This window comes from Gorilla gorilla, chromosome 1 (assembly GCF_029281585.2).
Source record: "Gorilla gorilla gorilla isolate KB3781 chromosome 1, NHGRI_mGorGor1-v2.1_pri, whole genome shotgun sequence".
Taxonomy (NCBI): Eukaryota; Metazoa; Chordata; class Mammalia; order Primates; family Hominidae; genus Gorilla; species Gorilla gorilla.
In genome coordinates, this window is record NC_073224.2 from 57,378,467 (window position 1) to 57,390,504 (window position 12,038).

The window sequence follows — 12,038 nt, forward strand, 5'->3', positions numbered from 1 at the left end:
TTTTTTTTTTAAATCAGAGCCAACAAGATTCATATATTCAATGAACAGGAACTTTGACCTACAAGTGTGCTAGTCATTCTTTGCACAAAGTGACTATGAAAGTGCCACAGGTATCTGTTTGAGATTACAAATAAATTTGAGTGAGCAAATTCACAAATGAAGAATGAAGTACAAAGTGAAAAACACATACATTTAGATGGTTACACATCAGGAAATAGTTTCTTTCACTACCTTCACTTCCATCAAAATGCATTATATAAAGCTTTATTTATGAAGAAAGGGACATTTAATTATTTTTCTAAAAACAACACGTGAATGCTCATGAATAGGGCAATCTACAAGATCAATGTGATAATTTCTGAAATAATTATAGAAAAATCTTTCTGATATATGCCTCTTCCCCAATTAAATTTGTTGACTGTAAAGGCAAGGTGATACAAACTAATGAATATGATGTTGGACCTTTGAAATTCTGTACTATTTTTAAAATGTCATTTACAAAAAAATGAAAAAGACAAGAAAAACTGTGCCAATATTGCACTCCTGTAGTGGTTGAGAGCAAGAGCTTTGGAGTCCGACCCACTAGAGTTTAAAACGGTTCCCTCAGGCACTAGCTTCTTTAACCTTGAAGGTGTTAGTGTAACCACACTGAATCTGGATGTTTCGTCTCTAAAACTGGGATAATAATACTGTCTGCTTCATATGCTGGTTGTAAGAATGAAATTTTTTGAAAACCCACCTTGATAATTTTAATTATTGTTAAATTCTATTTTTCAAAAGCATTCAATCAAGTATAAATAAAAATACTTATTAACTTTATATTATTTCTACAACCATATCCAGTAATCTCAAAAAAGGTGGAATTCAACATATATTAAAAGAAAGTTATTTAACTGTAAAGGTAGAAAGATTATAGCAATTAACTTTATTAGAGTGTGCATATTATGTGTTTATTCAATAATTGACTTATAACTAGAGATACTCTTAAAATTGGGTATACATAGTTTGTAACATAAGACACATCACACAACCTTCTTGCATTTAGGAACGCTAGATAGATAGCACTTCAGCATTATGCTTGAGGGCCAATTTAAAAGGCAAAAATCACCAATAAAAAGCATTAAAATGTGAAAAAGGTGTCACTAAGTAGACCAAGAAAAGGACACTTGTGTACAGTATGATGGCTGAAACATAGAGACAGAGCATCACGTTGTTTTCCCTCAGCTGAGAACGTATATGTCAGGTCACTCAGTTTTTTGCCACTCTGCAAGTGTTCACACATGACCATGAAAATGCCCTATCATCTTGAGATTAAAAATAAATTTTCACAAGTGGACAAATTCACAAACACAGATCTGCAAATAACGAAGATCTGCTTGCTGTATATAGTCCACCTCAGAATGGAGCTCTTAATATTTTGGAGTAATAACATAATCTCCCATACTGTTGAGTATATAATACTGTAGACCTTTTTATTAGATTTATTGAACTTTTATTTTCATAGAAATGACTTTGTATTTCTATTTGAAAAATGAAGCTGGTTTTTCTTTGTGTCTTATTTTATCAAAATATAATACTTTATTCTTTTAGAAGATAGTTTTGTAGGTTTTGACAACCACAGTACAGTCATGTAAATGCAATCAAAATCAAAATATAGAATAGTTCCCATACCTCAAAAATCTCCCCATGGTCCTTAGTTATCCTCTCCCCCAACTTGTCTCTGGCAACTGATTTATGTCCCTATAATTTTTCTCATGCCAGAATGTCGTATACATTGAATCATATAGTCTAAACCCTTTGAGTCTGACTTCTTCCACTTAGCGTGATGCACTTGAGATTTATTAATATTGTTATGTGTATTAGCAGATTTTTAATTCTTTTTTGCTAAGTAGTATTTCATGATATGAATAGGCACATTTATTTATCCATTCTTTACATGAAGAAAATTTGGTTGTTTCCAGTTTTTGGTGATAATAGTTAATGCTGTTATGAGCATTAATGTGCAGAATGTGTGAATGTGTTTTTATTTCTCTAGCGTAAATATTTAGGAGTAGGATCATTGGATCATATAATAAGTGTATGCTAATTTTATCAGAAACTGACAAACAGTTTTCTAAGGTGGGTGTACCATTTTGTATTCCTATCAGCAATGTAAAAAGAGTTCCAATTGCTCTAAACATCTTTGCCAGCACATGGTATTGCCAGTTTTTGTTTGTTTGTTAATATTGTCATTCTAATAAATGAGTTATGGTGTCTCATTTTGGGTCCAATTTGCACTTATCTAATACCTATTGAGATTGATTATGTTTTCATAGGCTTATTTTCCATTGATATATCTTTTTTATGAACTGTCTATACAAATCATTGTCCTGTTTTTAAACTGAAATGTTGTTTTCTTATTATTGAGTTTAGAGTTATTTATAGGGTACAAGTCCATTATCAAATATATGAATTGCAAATATTTTCTACCAGCCTATGGCTTATCTTTTTGTTTTCTTAATTGTGCCTTTTGAAGAACAGAAGTTTTGCATTTTGATAAAGTCCAACTTACCACTTTTTCCTTTATGGCTTGTGCTTTTAGTGTAATATCTAACAAAGCTTTGCCTAACTGAAGGTCTCAAATATTTTTCCCTATATTCTTTTCTAGCCAGTTTATGGTTTTTGATTTTCAGTTTAGAGCTATGATCCCTTTTGAATTGATACTTGTGTATGGTAGAAGGTATGGAATGAGGCCCATTGTTGTTTATATGTAAATATCTAGTTGATAAAGACTATCCTTTCTTCATTGACTTGCCTTTGCACCTTTGTTGATAATCAATTTATCATATACGTGTAGGTCTATTTCTGAACTATATTTCATTGATCTATAAAATTTCAGTACTATACTGTTTTTATCACAGCTTTATAATCAAACTTGAAATTAGGTAGTGTGAGTCCTCCAACTTTTACTTTTTCAAAATTGTTTTGGCTAGTCTTGTTCCTTTGCCTTTTCATATAAATATTTGAATTAACAACACTGATATTTACAAAACAAAAACCCTGTTGGCAATTTGATTGAATTTACATTGAATCTGTAGATAACTTTGGGAAGAACTGGTATGTTAATGATACTGCATCTTCTGATTCATGAACATAGTACAGACATACCTTAGAGATATTGCAGGTTCAGTTCCAGACCACTACAATAAACCGAATATTGCAATGAAATAATTCACACAAATCTTTTGATTTCCCAGTGCATATAAAAGTTATGTTCTTACTATACCATAGCCTGTTAAGTGTGTAATAGTATTATGCTTAAAACAATATGCATGCCTTAATTTAAAAATATTTTATTGCAAAAAAATACTAACAATCATCTGAGTCTTTAGCTACTCATAATCTTTTTGTTGGTAGAGGGCCTTGCCTTGGTGTTGATGGCTGCTAACTGATGAAAATGGTAGTTGCTGAAAGTAGGAGTGCCTGTGGCAATTTTAAAAAATAAGACCACCATGAAGGGTGCTGCATCAGTTAACTATTCCTTCCCCCAGATTTTTCTGTAGCATGTGTTGCTGCTTGACAGCATTTTGCCCTCAGTAAAACTTCTTTCAAAATTGGAGTCAATCCTCTCAAACCCTACTGCTGCTTTATCAACTCAGTATATGTAATATTCTAAATCTTTTGTTGTCATTTTAACAATGTTCACAGCCTCTTGTTCAGGAGTAGATTCTATCTCAAAAAACCACTTTCTTTGCTCGTCCTGAAGAAGCAGCTCCTCATCCATTCAGATTTTATCATGGTATTACAACAATTCAGTCACAATATTAGGCTCCACTTCTAATTCTAGTTCTCTGTCTCTTTCCACCACATCTGCAGTGACTTCTTCTACTGAAGTCTTGAGCCTCTCAAGGTCATCTATGAGACTTGGAATTGACTTCTTTCAAACTCCTGTTAATGTTGATATTTTGACCTCCTCTCAGTTAATTCTCTTCTTAGAGAATGACTTGAAAAGTATTCCCTTTTCTTCAATTTATGGAAGAATTTGTATAGAATTGATAATCCTTTTTCCTTAGATATTTGGTGAAATCCACTGGTGAAATCATATGGGCCTGGAGTTTTTATTTTGGGAAGTTTTAAAAGACAAATTTAATTACTTTAAAAGTTATAATTGTGGGATCTACAGTTATGATTCCTATTTCATTCTTGATATTGGTGTTTTGTGAGTTTTCTCCTCTTATATTTTCTGACAAATCTACTAGGTTTATTTATGTTACTGATCTTTTCAAAGGAACAATTGTTTTTTATTTTCATTGACCTTTATAAACAATGGAGAACATTATGTTTACCATATCATTGAATTTTTTGCTTTGAATTATTATATAATTATCAGAAATATTTAATTAGTACAATTAGATATAATTATGCATAATTAATATAATAATTATATGATTATAATCTTAATTATTTTGTTTCTGCTTATTTTGTGTTTGATTTGCTATTTTTTTAAAAGTGTCTTTAGGTGGCAGCTTAGGTCATTAATTTTAGATCTTTCTTTTTTTTTTTTTTTTTTTTTGAGACAGAGTTTCACTGTTTTTCCCAGGCTGGAGTGCAATGGCTCGATCTCAGCTCACTGCAACTTTCACCTCCTAGTTTCAAGTGATTCTCCTGCCTCAGCCTCCTAAGTAGCTGGGATTACAGGCATGTGCCACCATGCCCAGCTAATTTTCAGTATTCTTAGTAGAGACAGGGTTTTACCCTGTTGACCAGGCTGGTCTTGAACTCCTGACCTCAGATGATCTGCCTCCCTCGGCTTCCCAAAGTGTTGGGACTACAGGCATGAGCCACCGCACCTGGCCAATTTTAAACCTTTTGTTTTTAATATAGGTGTTAGTGCTATAAATTAAACACTAATTTAATTCCACAAATTCATTCACTTAGTTTTCATTTTGCATCCTTGTTTAACCCATAGGTTATTTAGAAGTGTGTTTTTTATTTTCCAAACATTTAGAGATTTTCTAAATATCTTTCTGTTATTAATGTCTACCTAAGCTTCACTCTGGTCAGATAATACATTTGTATGATTTATGTTCTTTAAAATTTGTGGGTCAGAATATAGTCTTGCCTGGTAAATGTTTTGCGGGCACTGGAAATGAGTGTCCCTTATGCTATTTTGTGTGAAGTATTTTATAAATGTGAATTGGATCAAGTTGATTGATGCTGCTGTTCAAATCTTCTGTATCTTAACTGATTCTACATCTCTTTGTTCTACTAATTATTGAGAGGTAAGTTGAAATCTTTGACTATAATTGTTGATTATCTTATATTGTCTTAGTTCCATGATATGCTCCATTGTGGATTTTCTTTATAATCCTTGAAGTTATGCTATTAGGTACATAAACATTTGAGATTATTTGTTTTATCTTTTTCATGAATTGACTTCTTCATGGATATTTATTCCTGGTAATCTTATCTGCTATGAAATCATCTTTTTCTAATATTTATGCAGATACTCCAGATTTAAAAAATAGTTTTAGCATGATATGTCTTTTTCCATTGACGTATTTTTAATCTACATGTTAGTCCATTCTCATGCTACTATAAAGAACTGCCCAATACTGGAATTTATAAAGAAAAGAGGTTTAATTGACTCAGTTCTGCTGGGCTGGGGAGGCTCAGGAAACTTACAATCTGGGCGGAAGGGCAAGCAAACACATCCTTCCTCACATGATGGCAGAAAGGAGAAGAATGAGTGCCCAGTGAAGGGGGAAGCCCCTTAATAAAACCATCAAATCTTGTGAGAACTAACTCACTATCACTGACAACAGGATGGGGGAAACCACCTCTATGATTCAACTATCTCCACCTGATCCCTCCCACGACACATGGGGATTATGGGAACCACAATTCAAGATGATATTTGGGTGGCAACACAGCAAAACCATATTGATCTCTTTGTGTATTCATATTTTAAGTAGAATCTTGTAGGCAGCATATAGTTGAGTCTTACCTTTTGATATATCTGACAACCTCTGCCTTTTAATTGGAGTATTTAGATATTTTATATTTAATGTGATTATCTCTATGATTGTGTTTGAGTCTATAATTTGTTACTTTCTCTTATACATCCCATATTTCTTTGTTCCTTGTGCCCACTTTGCCTTCTGCTGAATTAGCTGTATTTTAAAGTTAATTTTTGTCTACATTATTAATTTATTAGCTATAACATTTTGAGTTTTTAGTAGTTGTCTTAAAGTCTGTAGTGTACCTCTTTAATTTATCACAGTCTAGCTTCATATAGTATTGGATTATATTATATCATATATAGTATAAGAACTTTACTTATAGTAAGGTTATACTTTCTGAAAGTCAATATAATTTTAAAATTTTAGTTATAAATTATTTTGTATATCAAATTATAATTTTCTCACAATAATCATAATTAATCTTAAAATAAATTTTATTAATATTTTAATGCCTCTAAGAAACAAGAATAAAACAAGTTGAGCACTAAACTTTTATCAGCTTATGACATTGAGAGAGCTTCCAAGCCATGGTACAAGGACAGGAACCCAGATAGAGTCTATAGTTTTCAGCTATAATGAATAATGCTGTTGTAAACATTCATGTGGGTGTCTTTGTGTGAACATATGTTTTCATTTCTCTTGGGTAGACACCTGGGAGTGAAATTGCTGGGTTTTATGGTAGTTTTATGTTTAACTTTTTAAGAAGCTCCCAAACTGTTCTCCAAATGGCTGCACCATTTTACATTTCCACCAGCAATGTCTAAGGGATCCATTTTCTCTACACCTTCATCAACATTTGTTAATGTCTGTTTTATATCTTATGGTGACATCAAAAGCATCATAATCAGGAACCAGTTGAAAGTTGAACATATACTTTCTTCTCTCCATGAGTCTGATCAGGGTGTTGACCTTGGCCACATCAGTGTCATACACCTTCTTCATACCCTGTTTGACCTGGTGCTCACTGGCTTTAACATCTACAATGAACACAAGTGTGTTGTTGTCTTCTTTCTTCTTCATGGCTGACTCAGTGGTCAGGGGAACTTGATATTGGCATAGTAGCCAAGGTTGTTTTTCCTGGGGTTTTCCAAGGATATTTGGGCTGCCTTTGGAGGCACAGTGTCTTGGGCCCCCACAAATCATCTTTTTTTTGTATGGCTATGGATGCCTTTCAGCACTACCTTCTTGGCCTTCAAAGCCTTTGCTTTGGCTTTGGGAGGGGTAGGAGAATCCTACTTCACCCTCAGTGCATTCTTGTCCATCATGAGTTAATTTTTGTGTATGGTGTGAGGTATGGTCTATATTTTTCTTTCTGCATATGGGTTGCCAATTGTTCCAGCACCATTTTTGAACAGAAAATCCTTTTTCCAATGAAATGCCTCTACACCTTTGTCAGAAATCAACTAACTAGCTAATTATTTTTTTAAGTTATTTAAAATATAAGAATAACTTAGTTAAAATTTTTCTATGTCTTTTCTATTTCTGTGCTCTTCATTTCTTTGTGTAGCTACAGATTTCCATATGGTATTATTTTCTGAATGCTTGAACAATTTTTCTTAACATTTTTTAAGTGTTGGTAAAAAATTCTTTCAGATTTTGTATGTCTGAAAAATAGTCTTTGTTTCGCTTTCTGTTTTCATAAATATTGTTGCATAGCATAGAAATCTAGGCTGACAAATGTTTCTTTCAATATTTTAAAGATGTTGCTTAACTATCTTCTATTTTGATAAAAGTGCTTCATTCATATCTTTGTCCCTCTCTTTAAGTAAGTCTTTTTTTCTTCTTTTAATATTTTCTCTTTATCACTGGTTTAAGGCAAATTTGATTATGATGTGCCTTTGTGTAGTTTCTCTGATGATTCTTTTACTTGTGCTTCTTTGATCTGCAGGTTTAGAATTTTATCAATTTTGGAAAAATTTTGGCCATTATAAATTTGGCCAATATAAATATTTTTAATGCTCCTGTCTGTCTCTCTGCAAGTCTTCCAGTTACATGTGTGTTAGGCTACTTGAAGTTGCCTCACATTTTACTGTTGCTCTATTTGTTTTTGTTTAAATTCTTTTTTCTCTGTGTTTGTTTCATATTGGTTGGTTTTTATTTTTATTTATTCATATTCACTAGTCTTCTTCTCTAAAGAGTATAATTTGCTATTAATCCTATACCATTAACTTTTTATTTCAACCTCTGTTTTTCACCTCTAGAAGATCGATGATGGCTTAAAAAAAGAACATTAGGGAAAAAACTGCTGAAATCTAAATAAAGTCTTTAGTTAATAACATTGTATTGATGTTAATTTCCTGCTATTAATAATGTACCATAATTATGTAAGAGGCTAGTGTAGAGAAGTTGGGTGAAGGGAACTCTCCTTATTATCTTTGCAACTCATTCTGACCACAACAAAGGTCCATGGCTGCCAGGCTGGGCTTTCTTATTCCAAGAGCTTATCAACCTAGATTCATAGATGAGAAACGAGTTAGTAATTTGTGTAATAAACGCATTAATCCTCTGTCCAAAAAACCTATGGTCTTTCTGAATGTGCTTTTTATTTCTTCTACCTTGAGCATAAGAATATCCATATAAAGTCCTTGTATTACTAATTCTATCATCTGTGTCATATCGTGCAGTTTTGATTGGTATTTCTCCTCATTATGAATTATATTTTTCTGATTCTTTGAATGCCTAATAATGTTTATTTAAATGCTAAACATTGTGAATATAGCCTTATTGGATGCTAGATATGACTATATTAAAATTATATTTTCTTCCATAATTGAGGTAATATTCTCTGGGTACTCTACTTAACTCTGCATGTATTGCAAGGTTTTTACCACTCTGGCTGATGAGAATACCAACTATTATTAGTGCTACATGATCCGTGGGAACTGTTCTCCCTAATTCTTTCAGGTGGTTCTTTACCTGACCTCAAGTAGTTATTTCACATGTATGTTCAGATGAATAATCAGCTGGAGACTTCAAGTGGAGAGAGCTCTGCAAACATCCAGGATTCTATTTTTGTGTGACTCTCTCCCCTCCAGTATTCTGCCCTAAAACTCCTGTTGCCTTAGTCTCCTGTACTTTCAACTCTGTCTCCTCAATGTAAAGAGACCACTGTGCTCCATCTGGGTTCCTCTCCCTGTGTCAGGGCTTGGAAACTTTCTCAATACAGTAAGCTTATGAAAGTTTCGGATGCAACTTGTTTTATTCCTGTTTCTTAGAGACATTAAAAATATTCAGCTTGGGTGACAGAGCAAGATCCTGTCTCTAGAAAAGTAAAAATGTAAATAAATAAAATGTTAATGAAATTTTTTTTAAGATCATGGTCGTTTGAGAAAAGTATGATTTGACATACAAAATAACTTACAAATTTTTTTTTTTTTTTTTTTTTTGAGACGGAGTCTCGCTCTGTCGCCCAGGCTGGAGTGCAGTGGCGCGATCTCGGCTCACTGCAAGCTCCGCCTCCTGGGTTCACGCCATTCTCCTGCCTCAGCCTCCCGCGTAGCTGGGACTACAGGCGCCCGCCACCACGCCCGGCTAATTTTTTGTATTTTTTAGTAGAGACGGGGTTTCACTGTGTTAGCCAGGATGGTCTCGATCTCCTGACCTCGTGATCCGCCCGCCTCAAATTTTTTAAACTATACCTACTTCAGTTATTAGGATTAAAATCCATTCCTGAAAAAAATTTCAAAAGAAAAATCCTGTAAAAGGACATATTAATTAAGAATACAGTTACATGCTGGGTGAAGCATATTTAAAAAGTCAAGAAAAAGCAGTTTGTCTGTGGAGAGGAAACAACTCTTCATATATATACATATGTCCTATTTAGTTGCCATTAACAGCAATTGGTGCCTTGCTGTGGTTGTCCCATCTGTTGAAATTCAACAGAAGTGTTATAATGGCTGTTGATAGTTTATAATGTCAATCCTTCTATAAAGAATTTAGTCAAAGAATGTTAAAACTTGGAAGGCATCTTAGAGATCATGTAGTAATTCAACTTTCTTCTTTTATATATAAGAAAGGCATTAACTAATATGTTAATCAGTGTGTTTCATACCATTAAAAAACAAACAAAACCTTTTACAGGCATATTTAGGACATAACTCAAGGCATCTGGCCTCAGGGTTCTGTGCTATTTTTTCCCAAATAATCAAGAACTGGAGCGTACAACTAAATGTATTTCATTTGTGGAAAACTGGTTCAGTAGACATAGGCTTAGATTACTCTAGAAGGTAACTTGTCATTTGTACCATCATGTTCTTTTTACACCCGAGAGCAGTAGCTGTTCTATCAGTCATGGCCCTGGTATTTAAAAATTCATCTTAAATGGTCGAAATAAAAAGGGTGGGGGCAAAAGCAGAAGAGAGAACATCGCACACTTACAAGTCTAGACAATTGAAGCCTCTATCACTCAATAAATCCATCTATCCCACAGACTTTTCTTAGCAGTTCAATCACTGTATTGCAGAGTAATACTTTGAGGTGAAGCCCAGAGAGAAGGTTGATGAAGCAGGGTCACTAACATGATTATAAACTAGACTTTATTCTGAAGGAGTTTATAATTTGAAAAATGTAAGTAGGCATAGGGATTAGTAATTCATGATCAGTAATGATTAGAAAGTGGTTATAATAGCTAGGACTCTGGTTTTCAAATAACAGAAAACACATTTAAACCAGCTTAAGGAGAAATAACTTACTATAAAAAGACTGAATGATTTCGTGAAACTCTACAGTTGAAATGCATCCAAGCCCTTGAAACCAAGAATACTTTGTCCAGCTCCTCTCCTCATCTTTACTCTCTATTTTTCTCTGAGGCTTCCTATTCCTCCCTTCACATATGCTTTGTTCTTTCTCTTCATACATTGACTCACTCTGCTTCTCAGGTTCTCAAACAAGACACTGCTAAATTCCTTTCTGGAAAGGAACTGAATTGCTCTCTTAGTCCCAATTCCAAATTCTGGGTAAAGGGATTCTGAATCTGCTTGAATGAGTTAACCACCATCATATGAATTAACTGTGGCCTGAGGAGGGGACGTGGCTTGCTCTGAGTTCCACACATGTATATGGCGCAGAGAGGCAGATCCCACATAAGGTAGTGATGGGTCTATGCCCCAATTTTTGACTATTAAACACTGGAGCTCAAAAATAGTTCTTTGGAACTTTTCAAAAATTAAATCAAGCCAACTATTGAGAATATCTCAAGAAGTTTTAATATTATTTTTAATAAGATCAATATATTTGAGTAAATACATTTTAATGTTAAGTCTATATTTAACCAGTATTTGTTCATTAAATAAGATTCAAGATTAGGAATAGTGGGTGAGGAAAAAACAGAAGTTCTTTTGCAGTATCCGATGGTTTAGATGACAAGGGGCCTGGTTGGAGAGTAGAATGCCATAAGAGGTTCTTAAAATCAGCCCTTCCTTGCCTGTCTACTCAATGGGTCTTTTTCCCGTTCTTAATGTGGCCCTTTGGTAATTAATTTTACTGTTTTATCATGGCTTCATTTAAAACATTGAGGCCCTTTCAACTGGTAATATAGTCTATAACCCAATTTAATAGATTTGCTTAACCCCGTATTTCTTTCTTTTTCCCTTCTTTTCTTCCTCTTTCTTCCTTCCTTCTTTCCTTCTTTTCCAGGATTCCAGACTAAATTGATATTTAAAATACTTATCATAAATCTGATATCCAATAAGGATAGCAAATTAAAAATGAAAGAGAAAAAATTTGGTTATTTCTTCTTTTTTTAATTTTTTTTATTATACTTTAAGTTTTAGGGTACATGTACACAACGTGCAGGTTAGTTATATATGTATACATGTACCATGTTGGTGTGCTGCACCCATTAACTTGTCATTTAACATTAGGTATATCCCTAATGCTATCCCTCCCCCCTCCCCCCACCCCACAACAGTCCCCAGTGTGTGATGTTCCCCTTCCTGTGTCCATGTGTTCTCATTGTTCAATTCCCACCTATGAGTGAGAGCATGCAGTGTTTGGTTTTTCCCTCTTGTGATAGTTTGCTGAGAATGATGGTTTCCA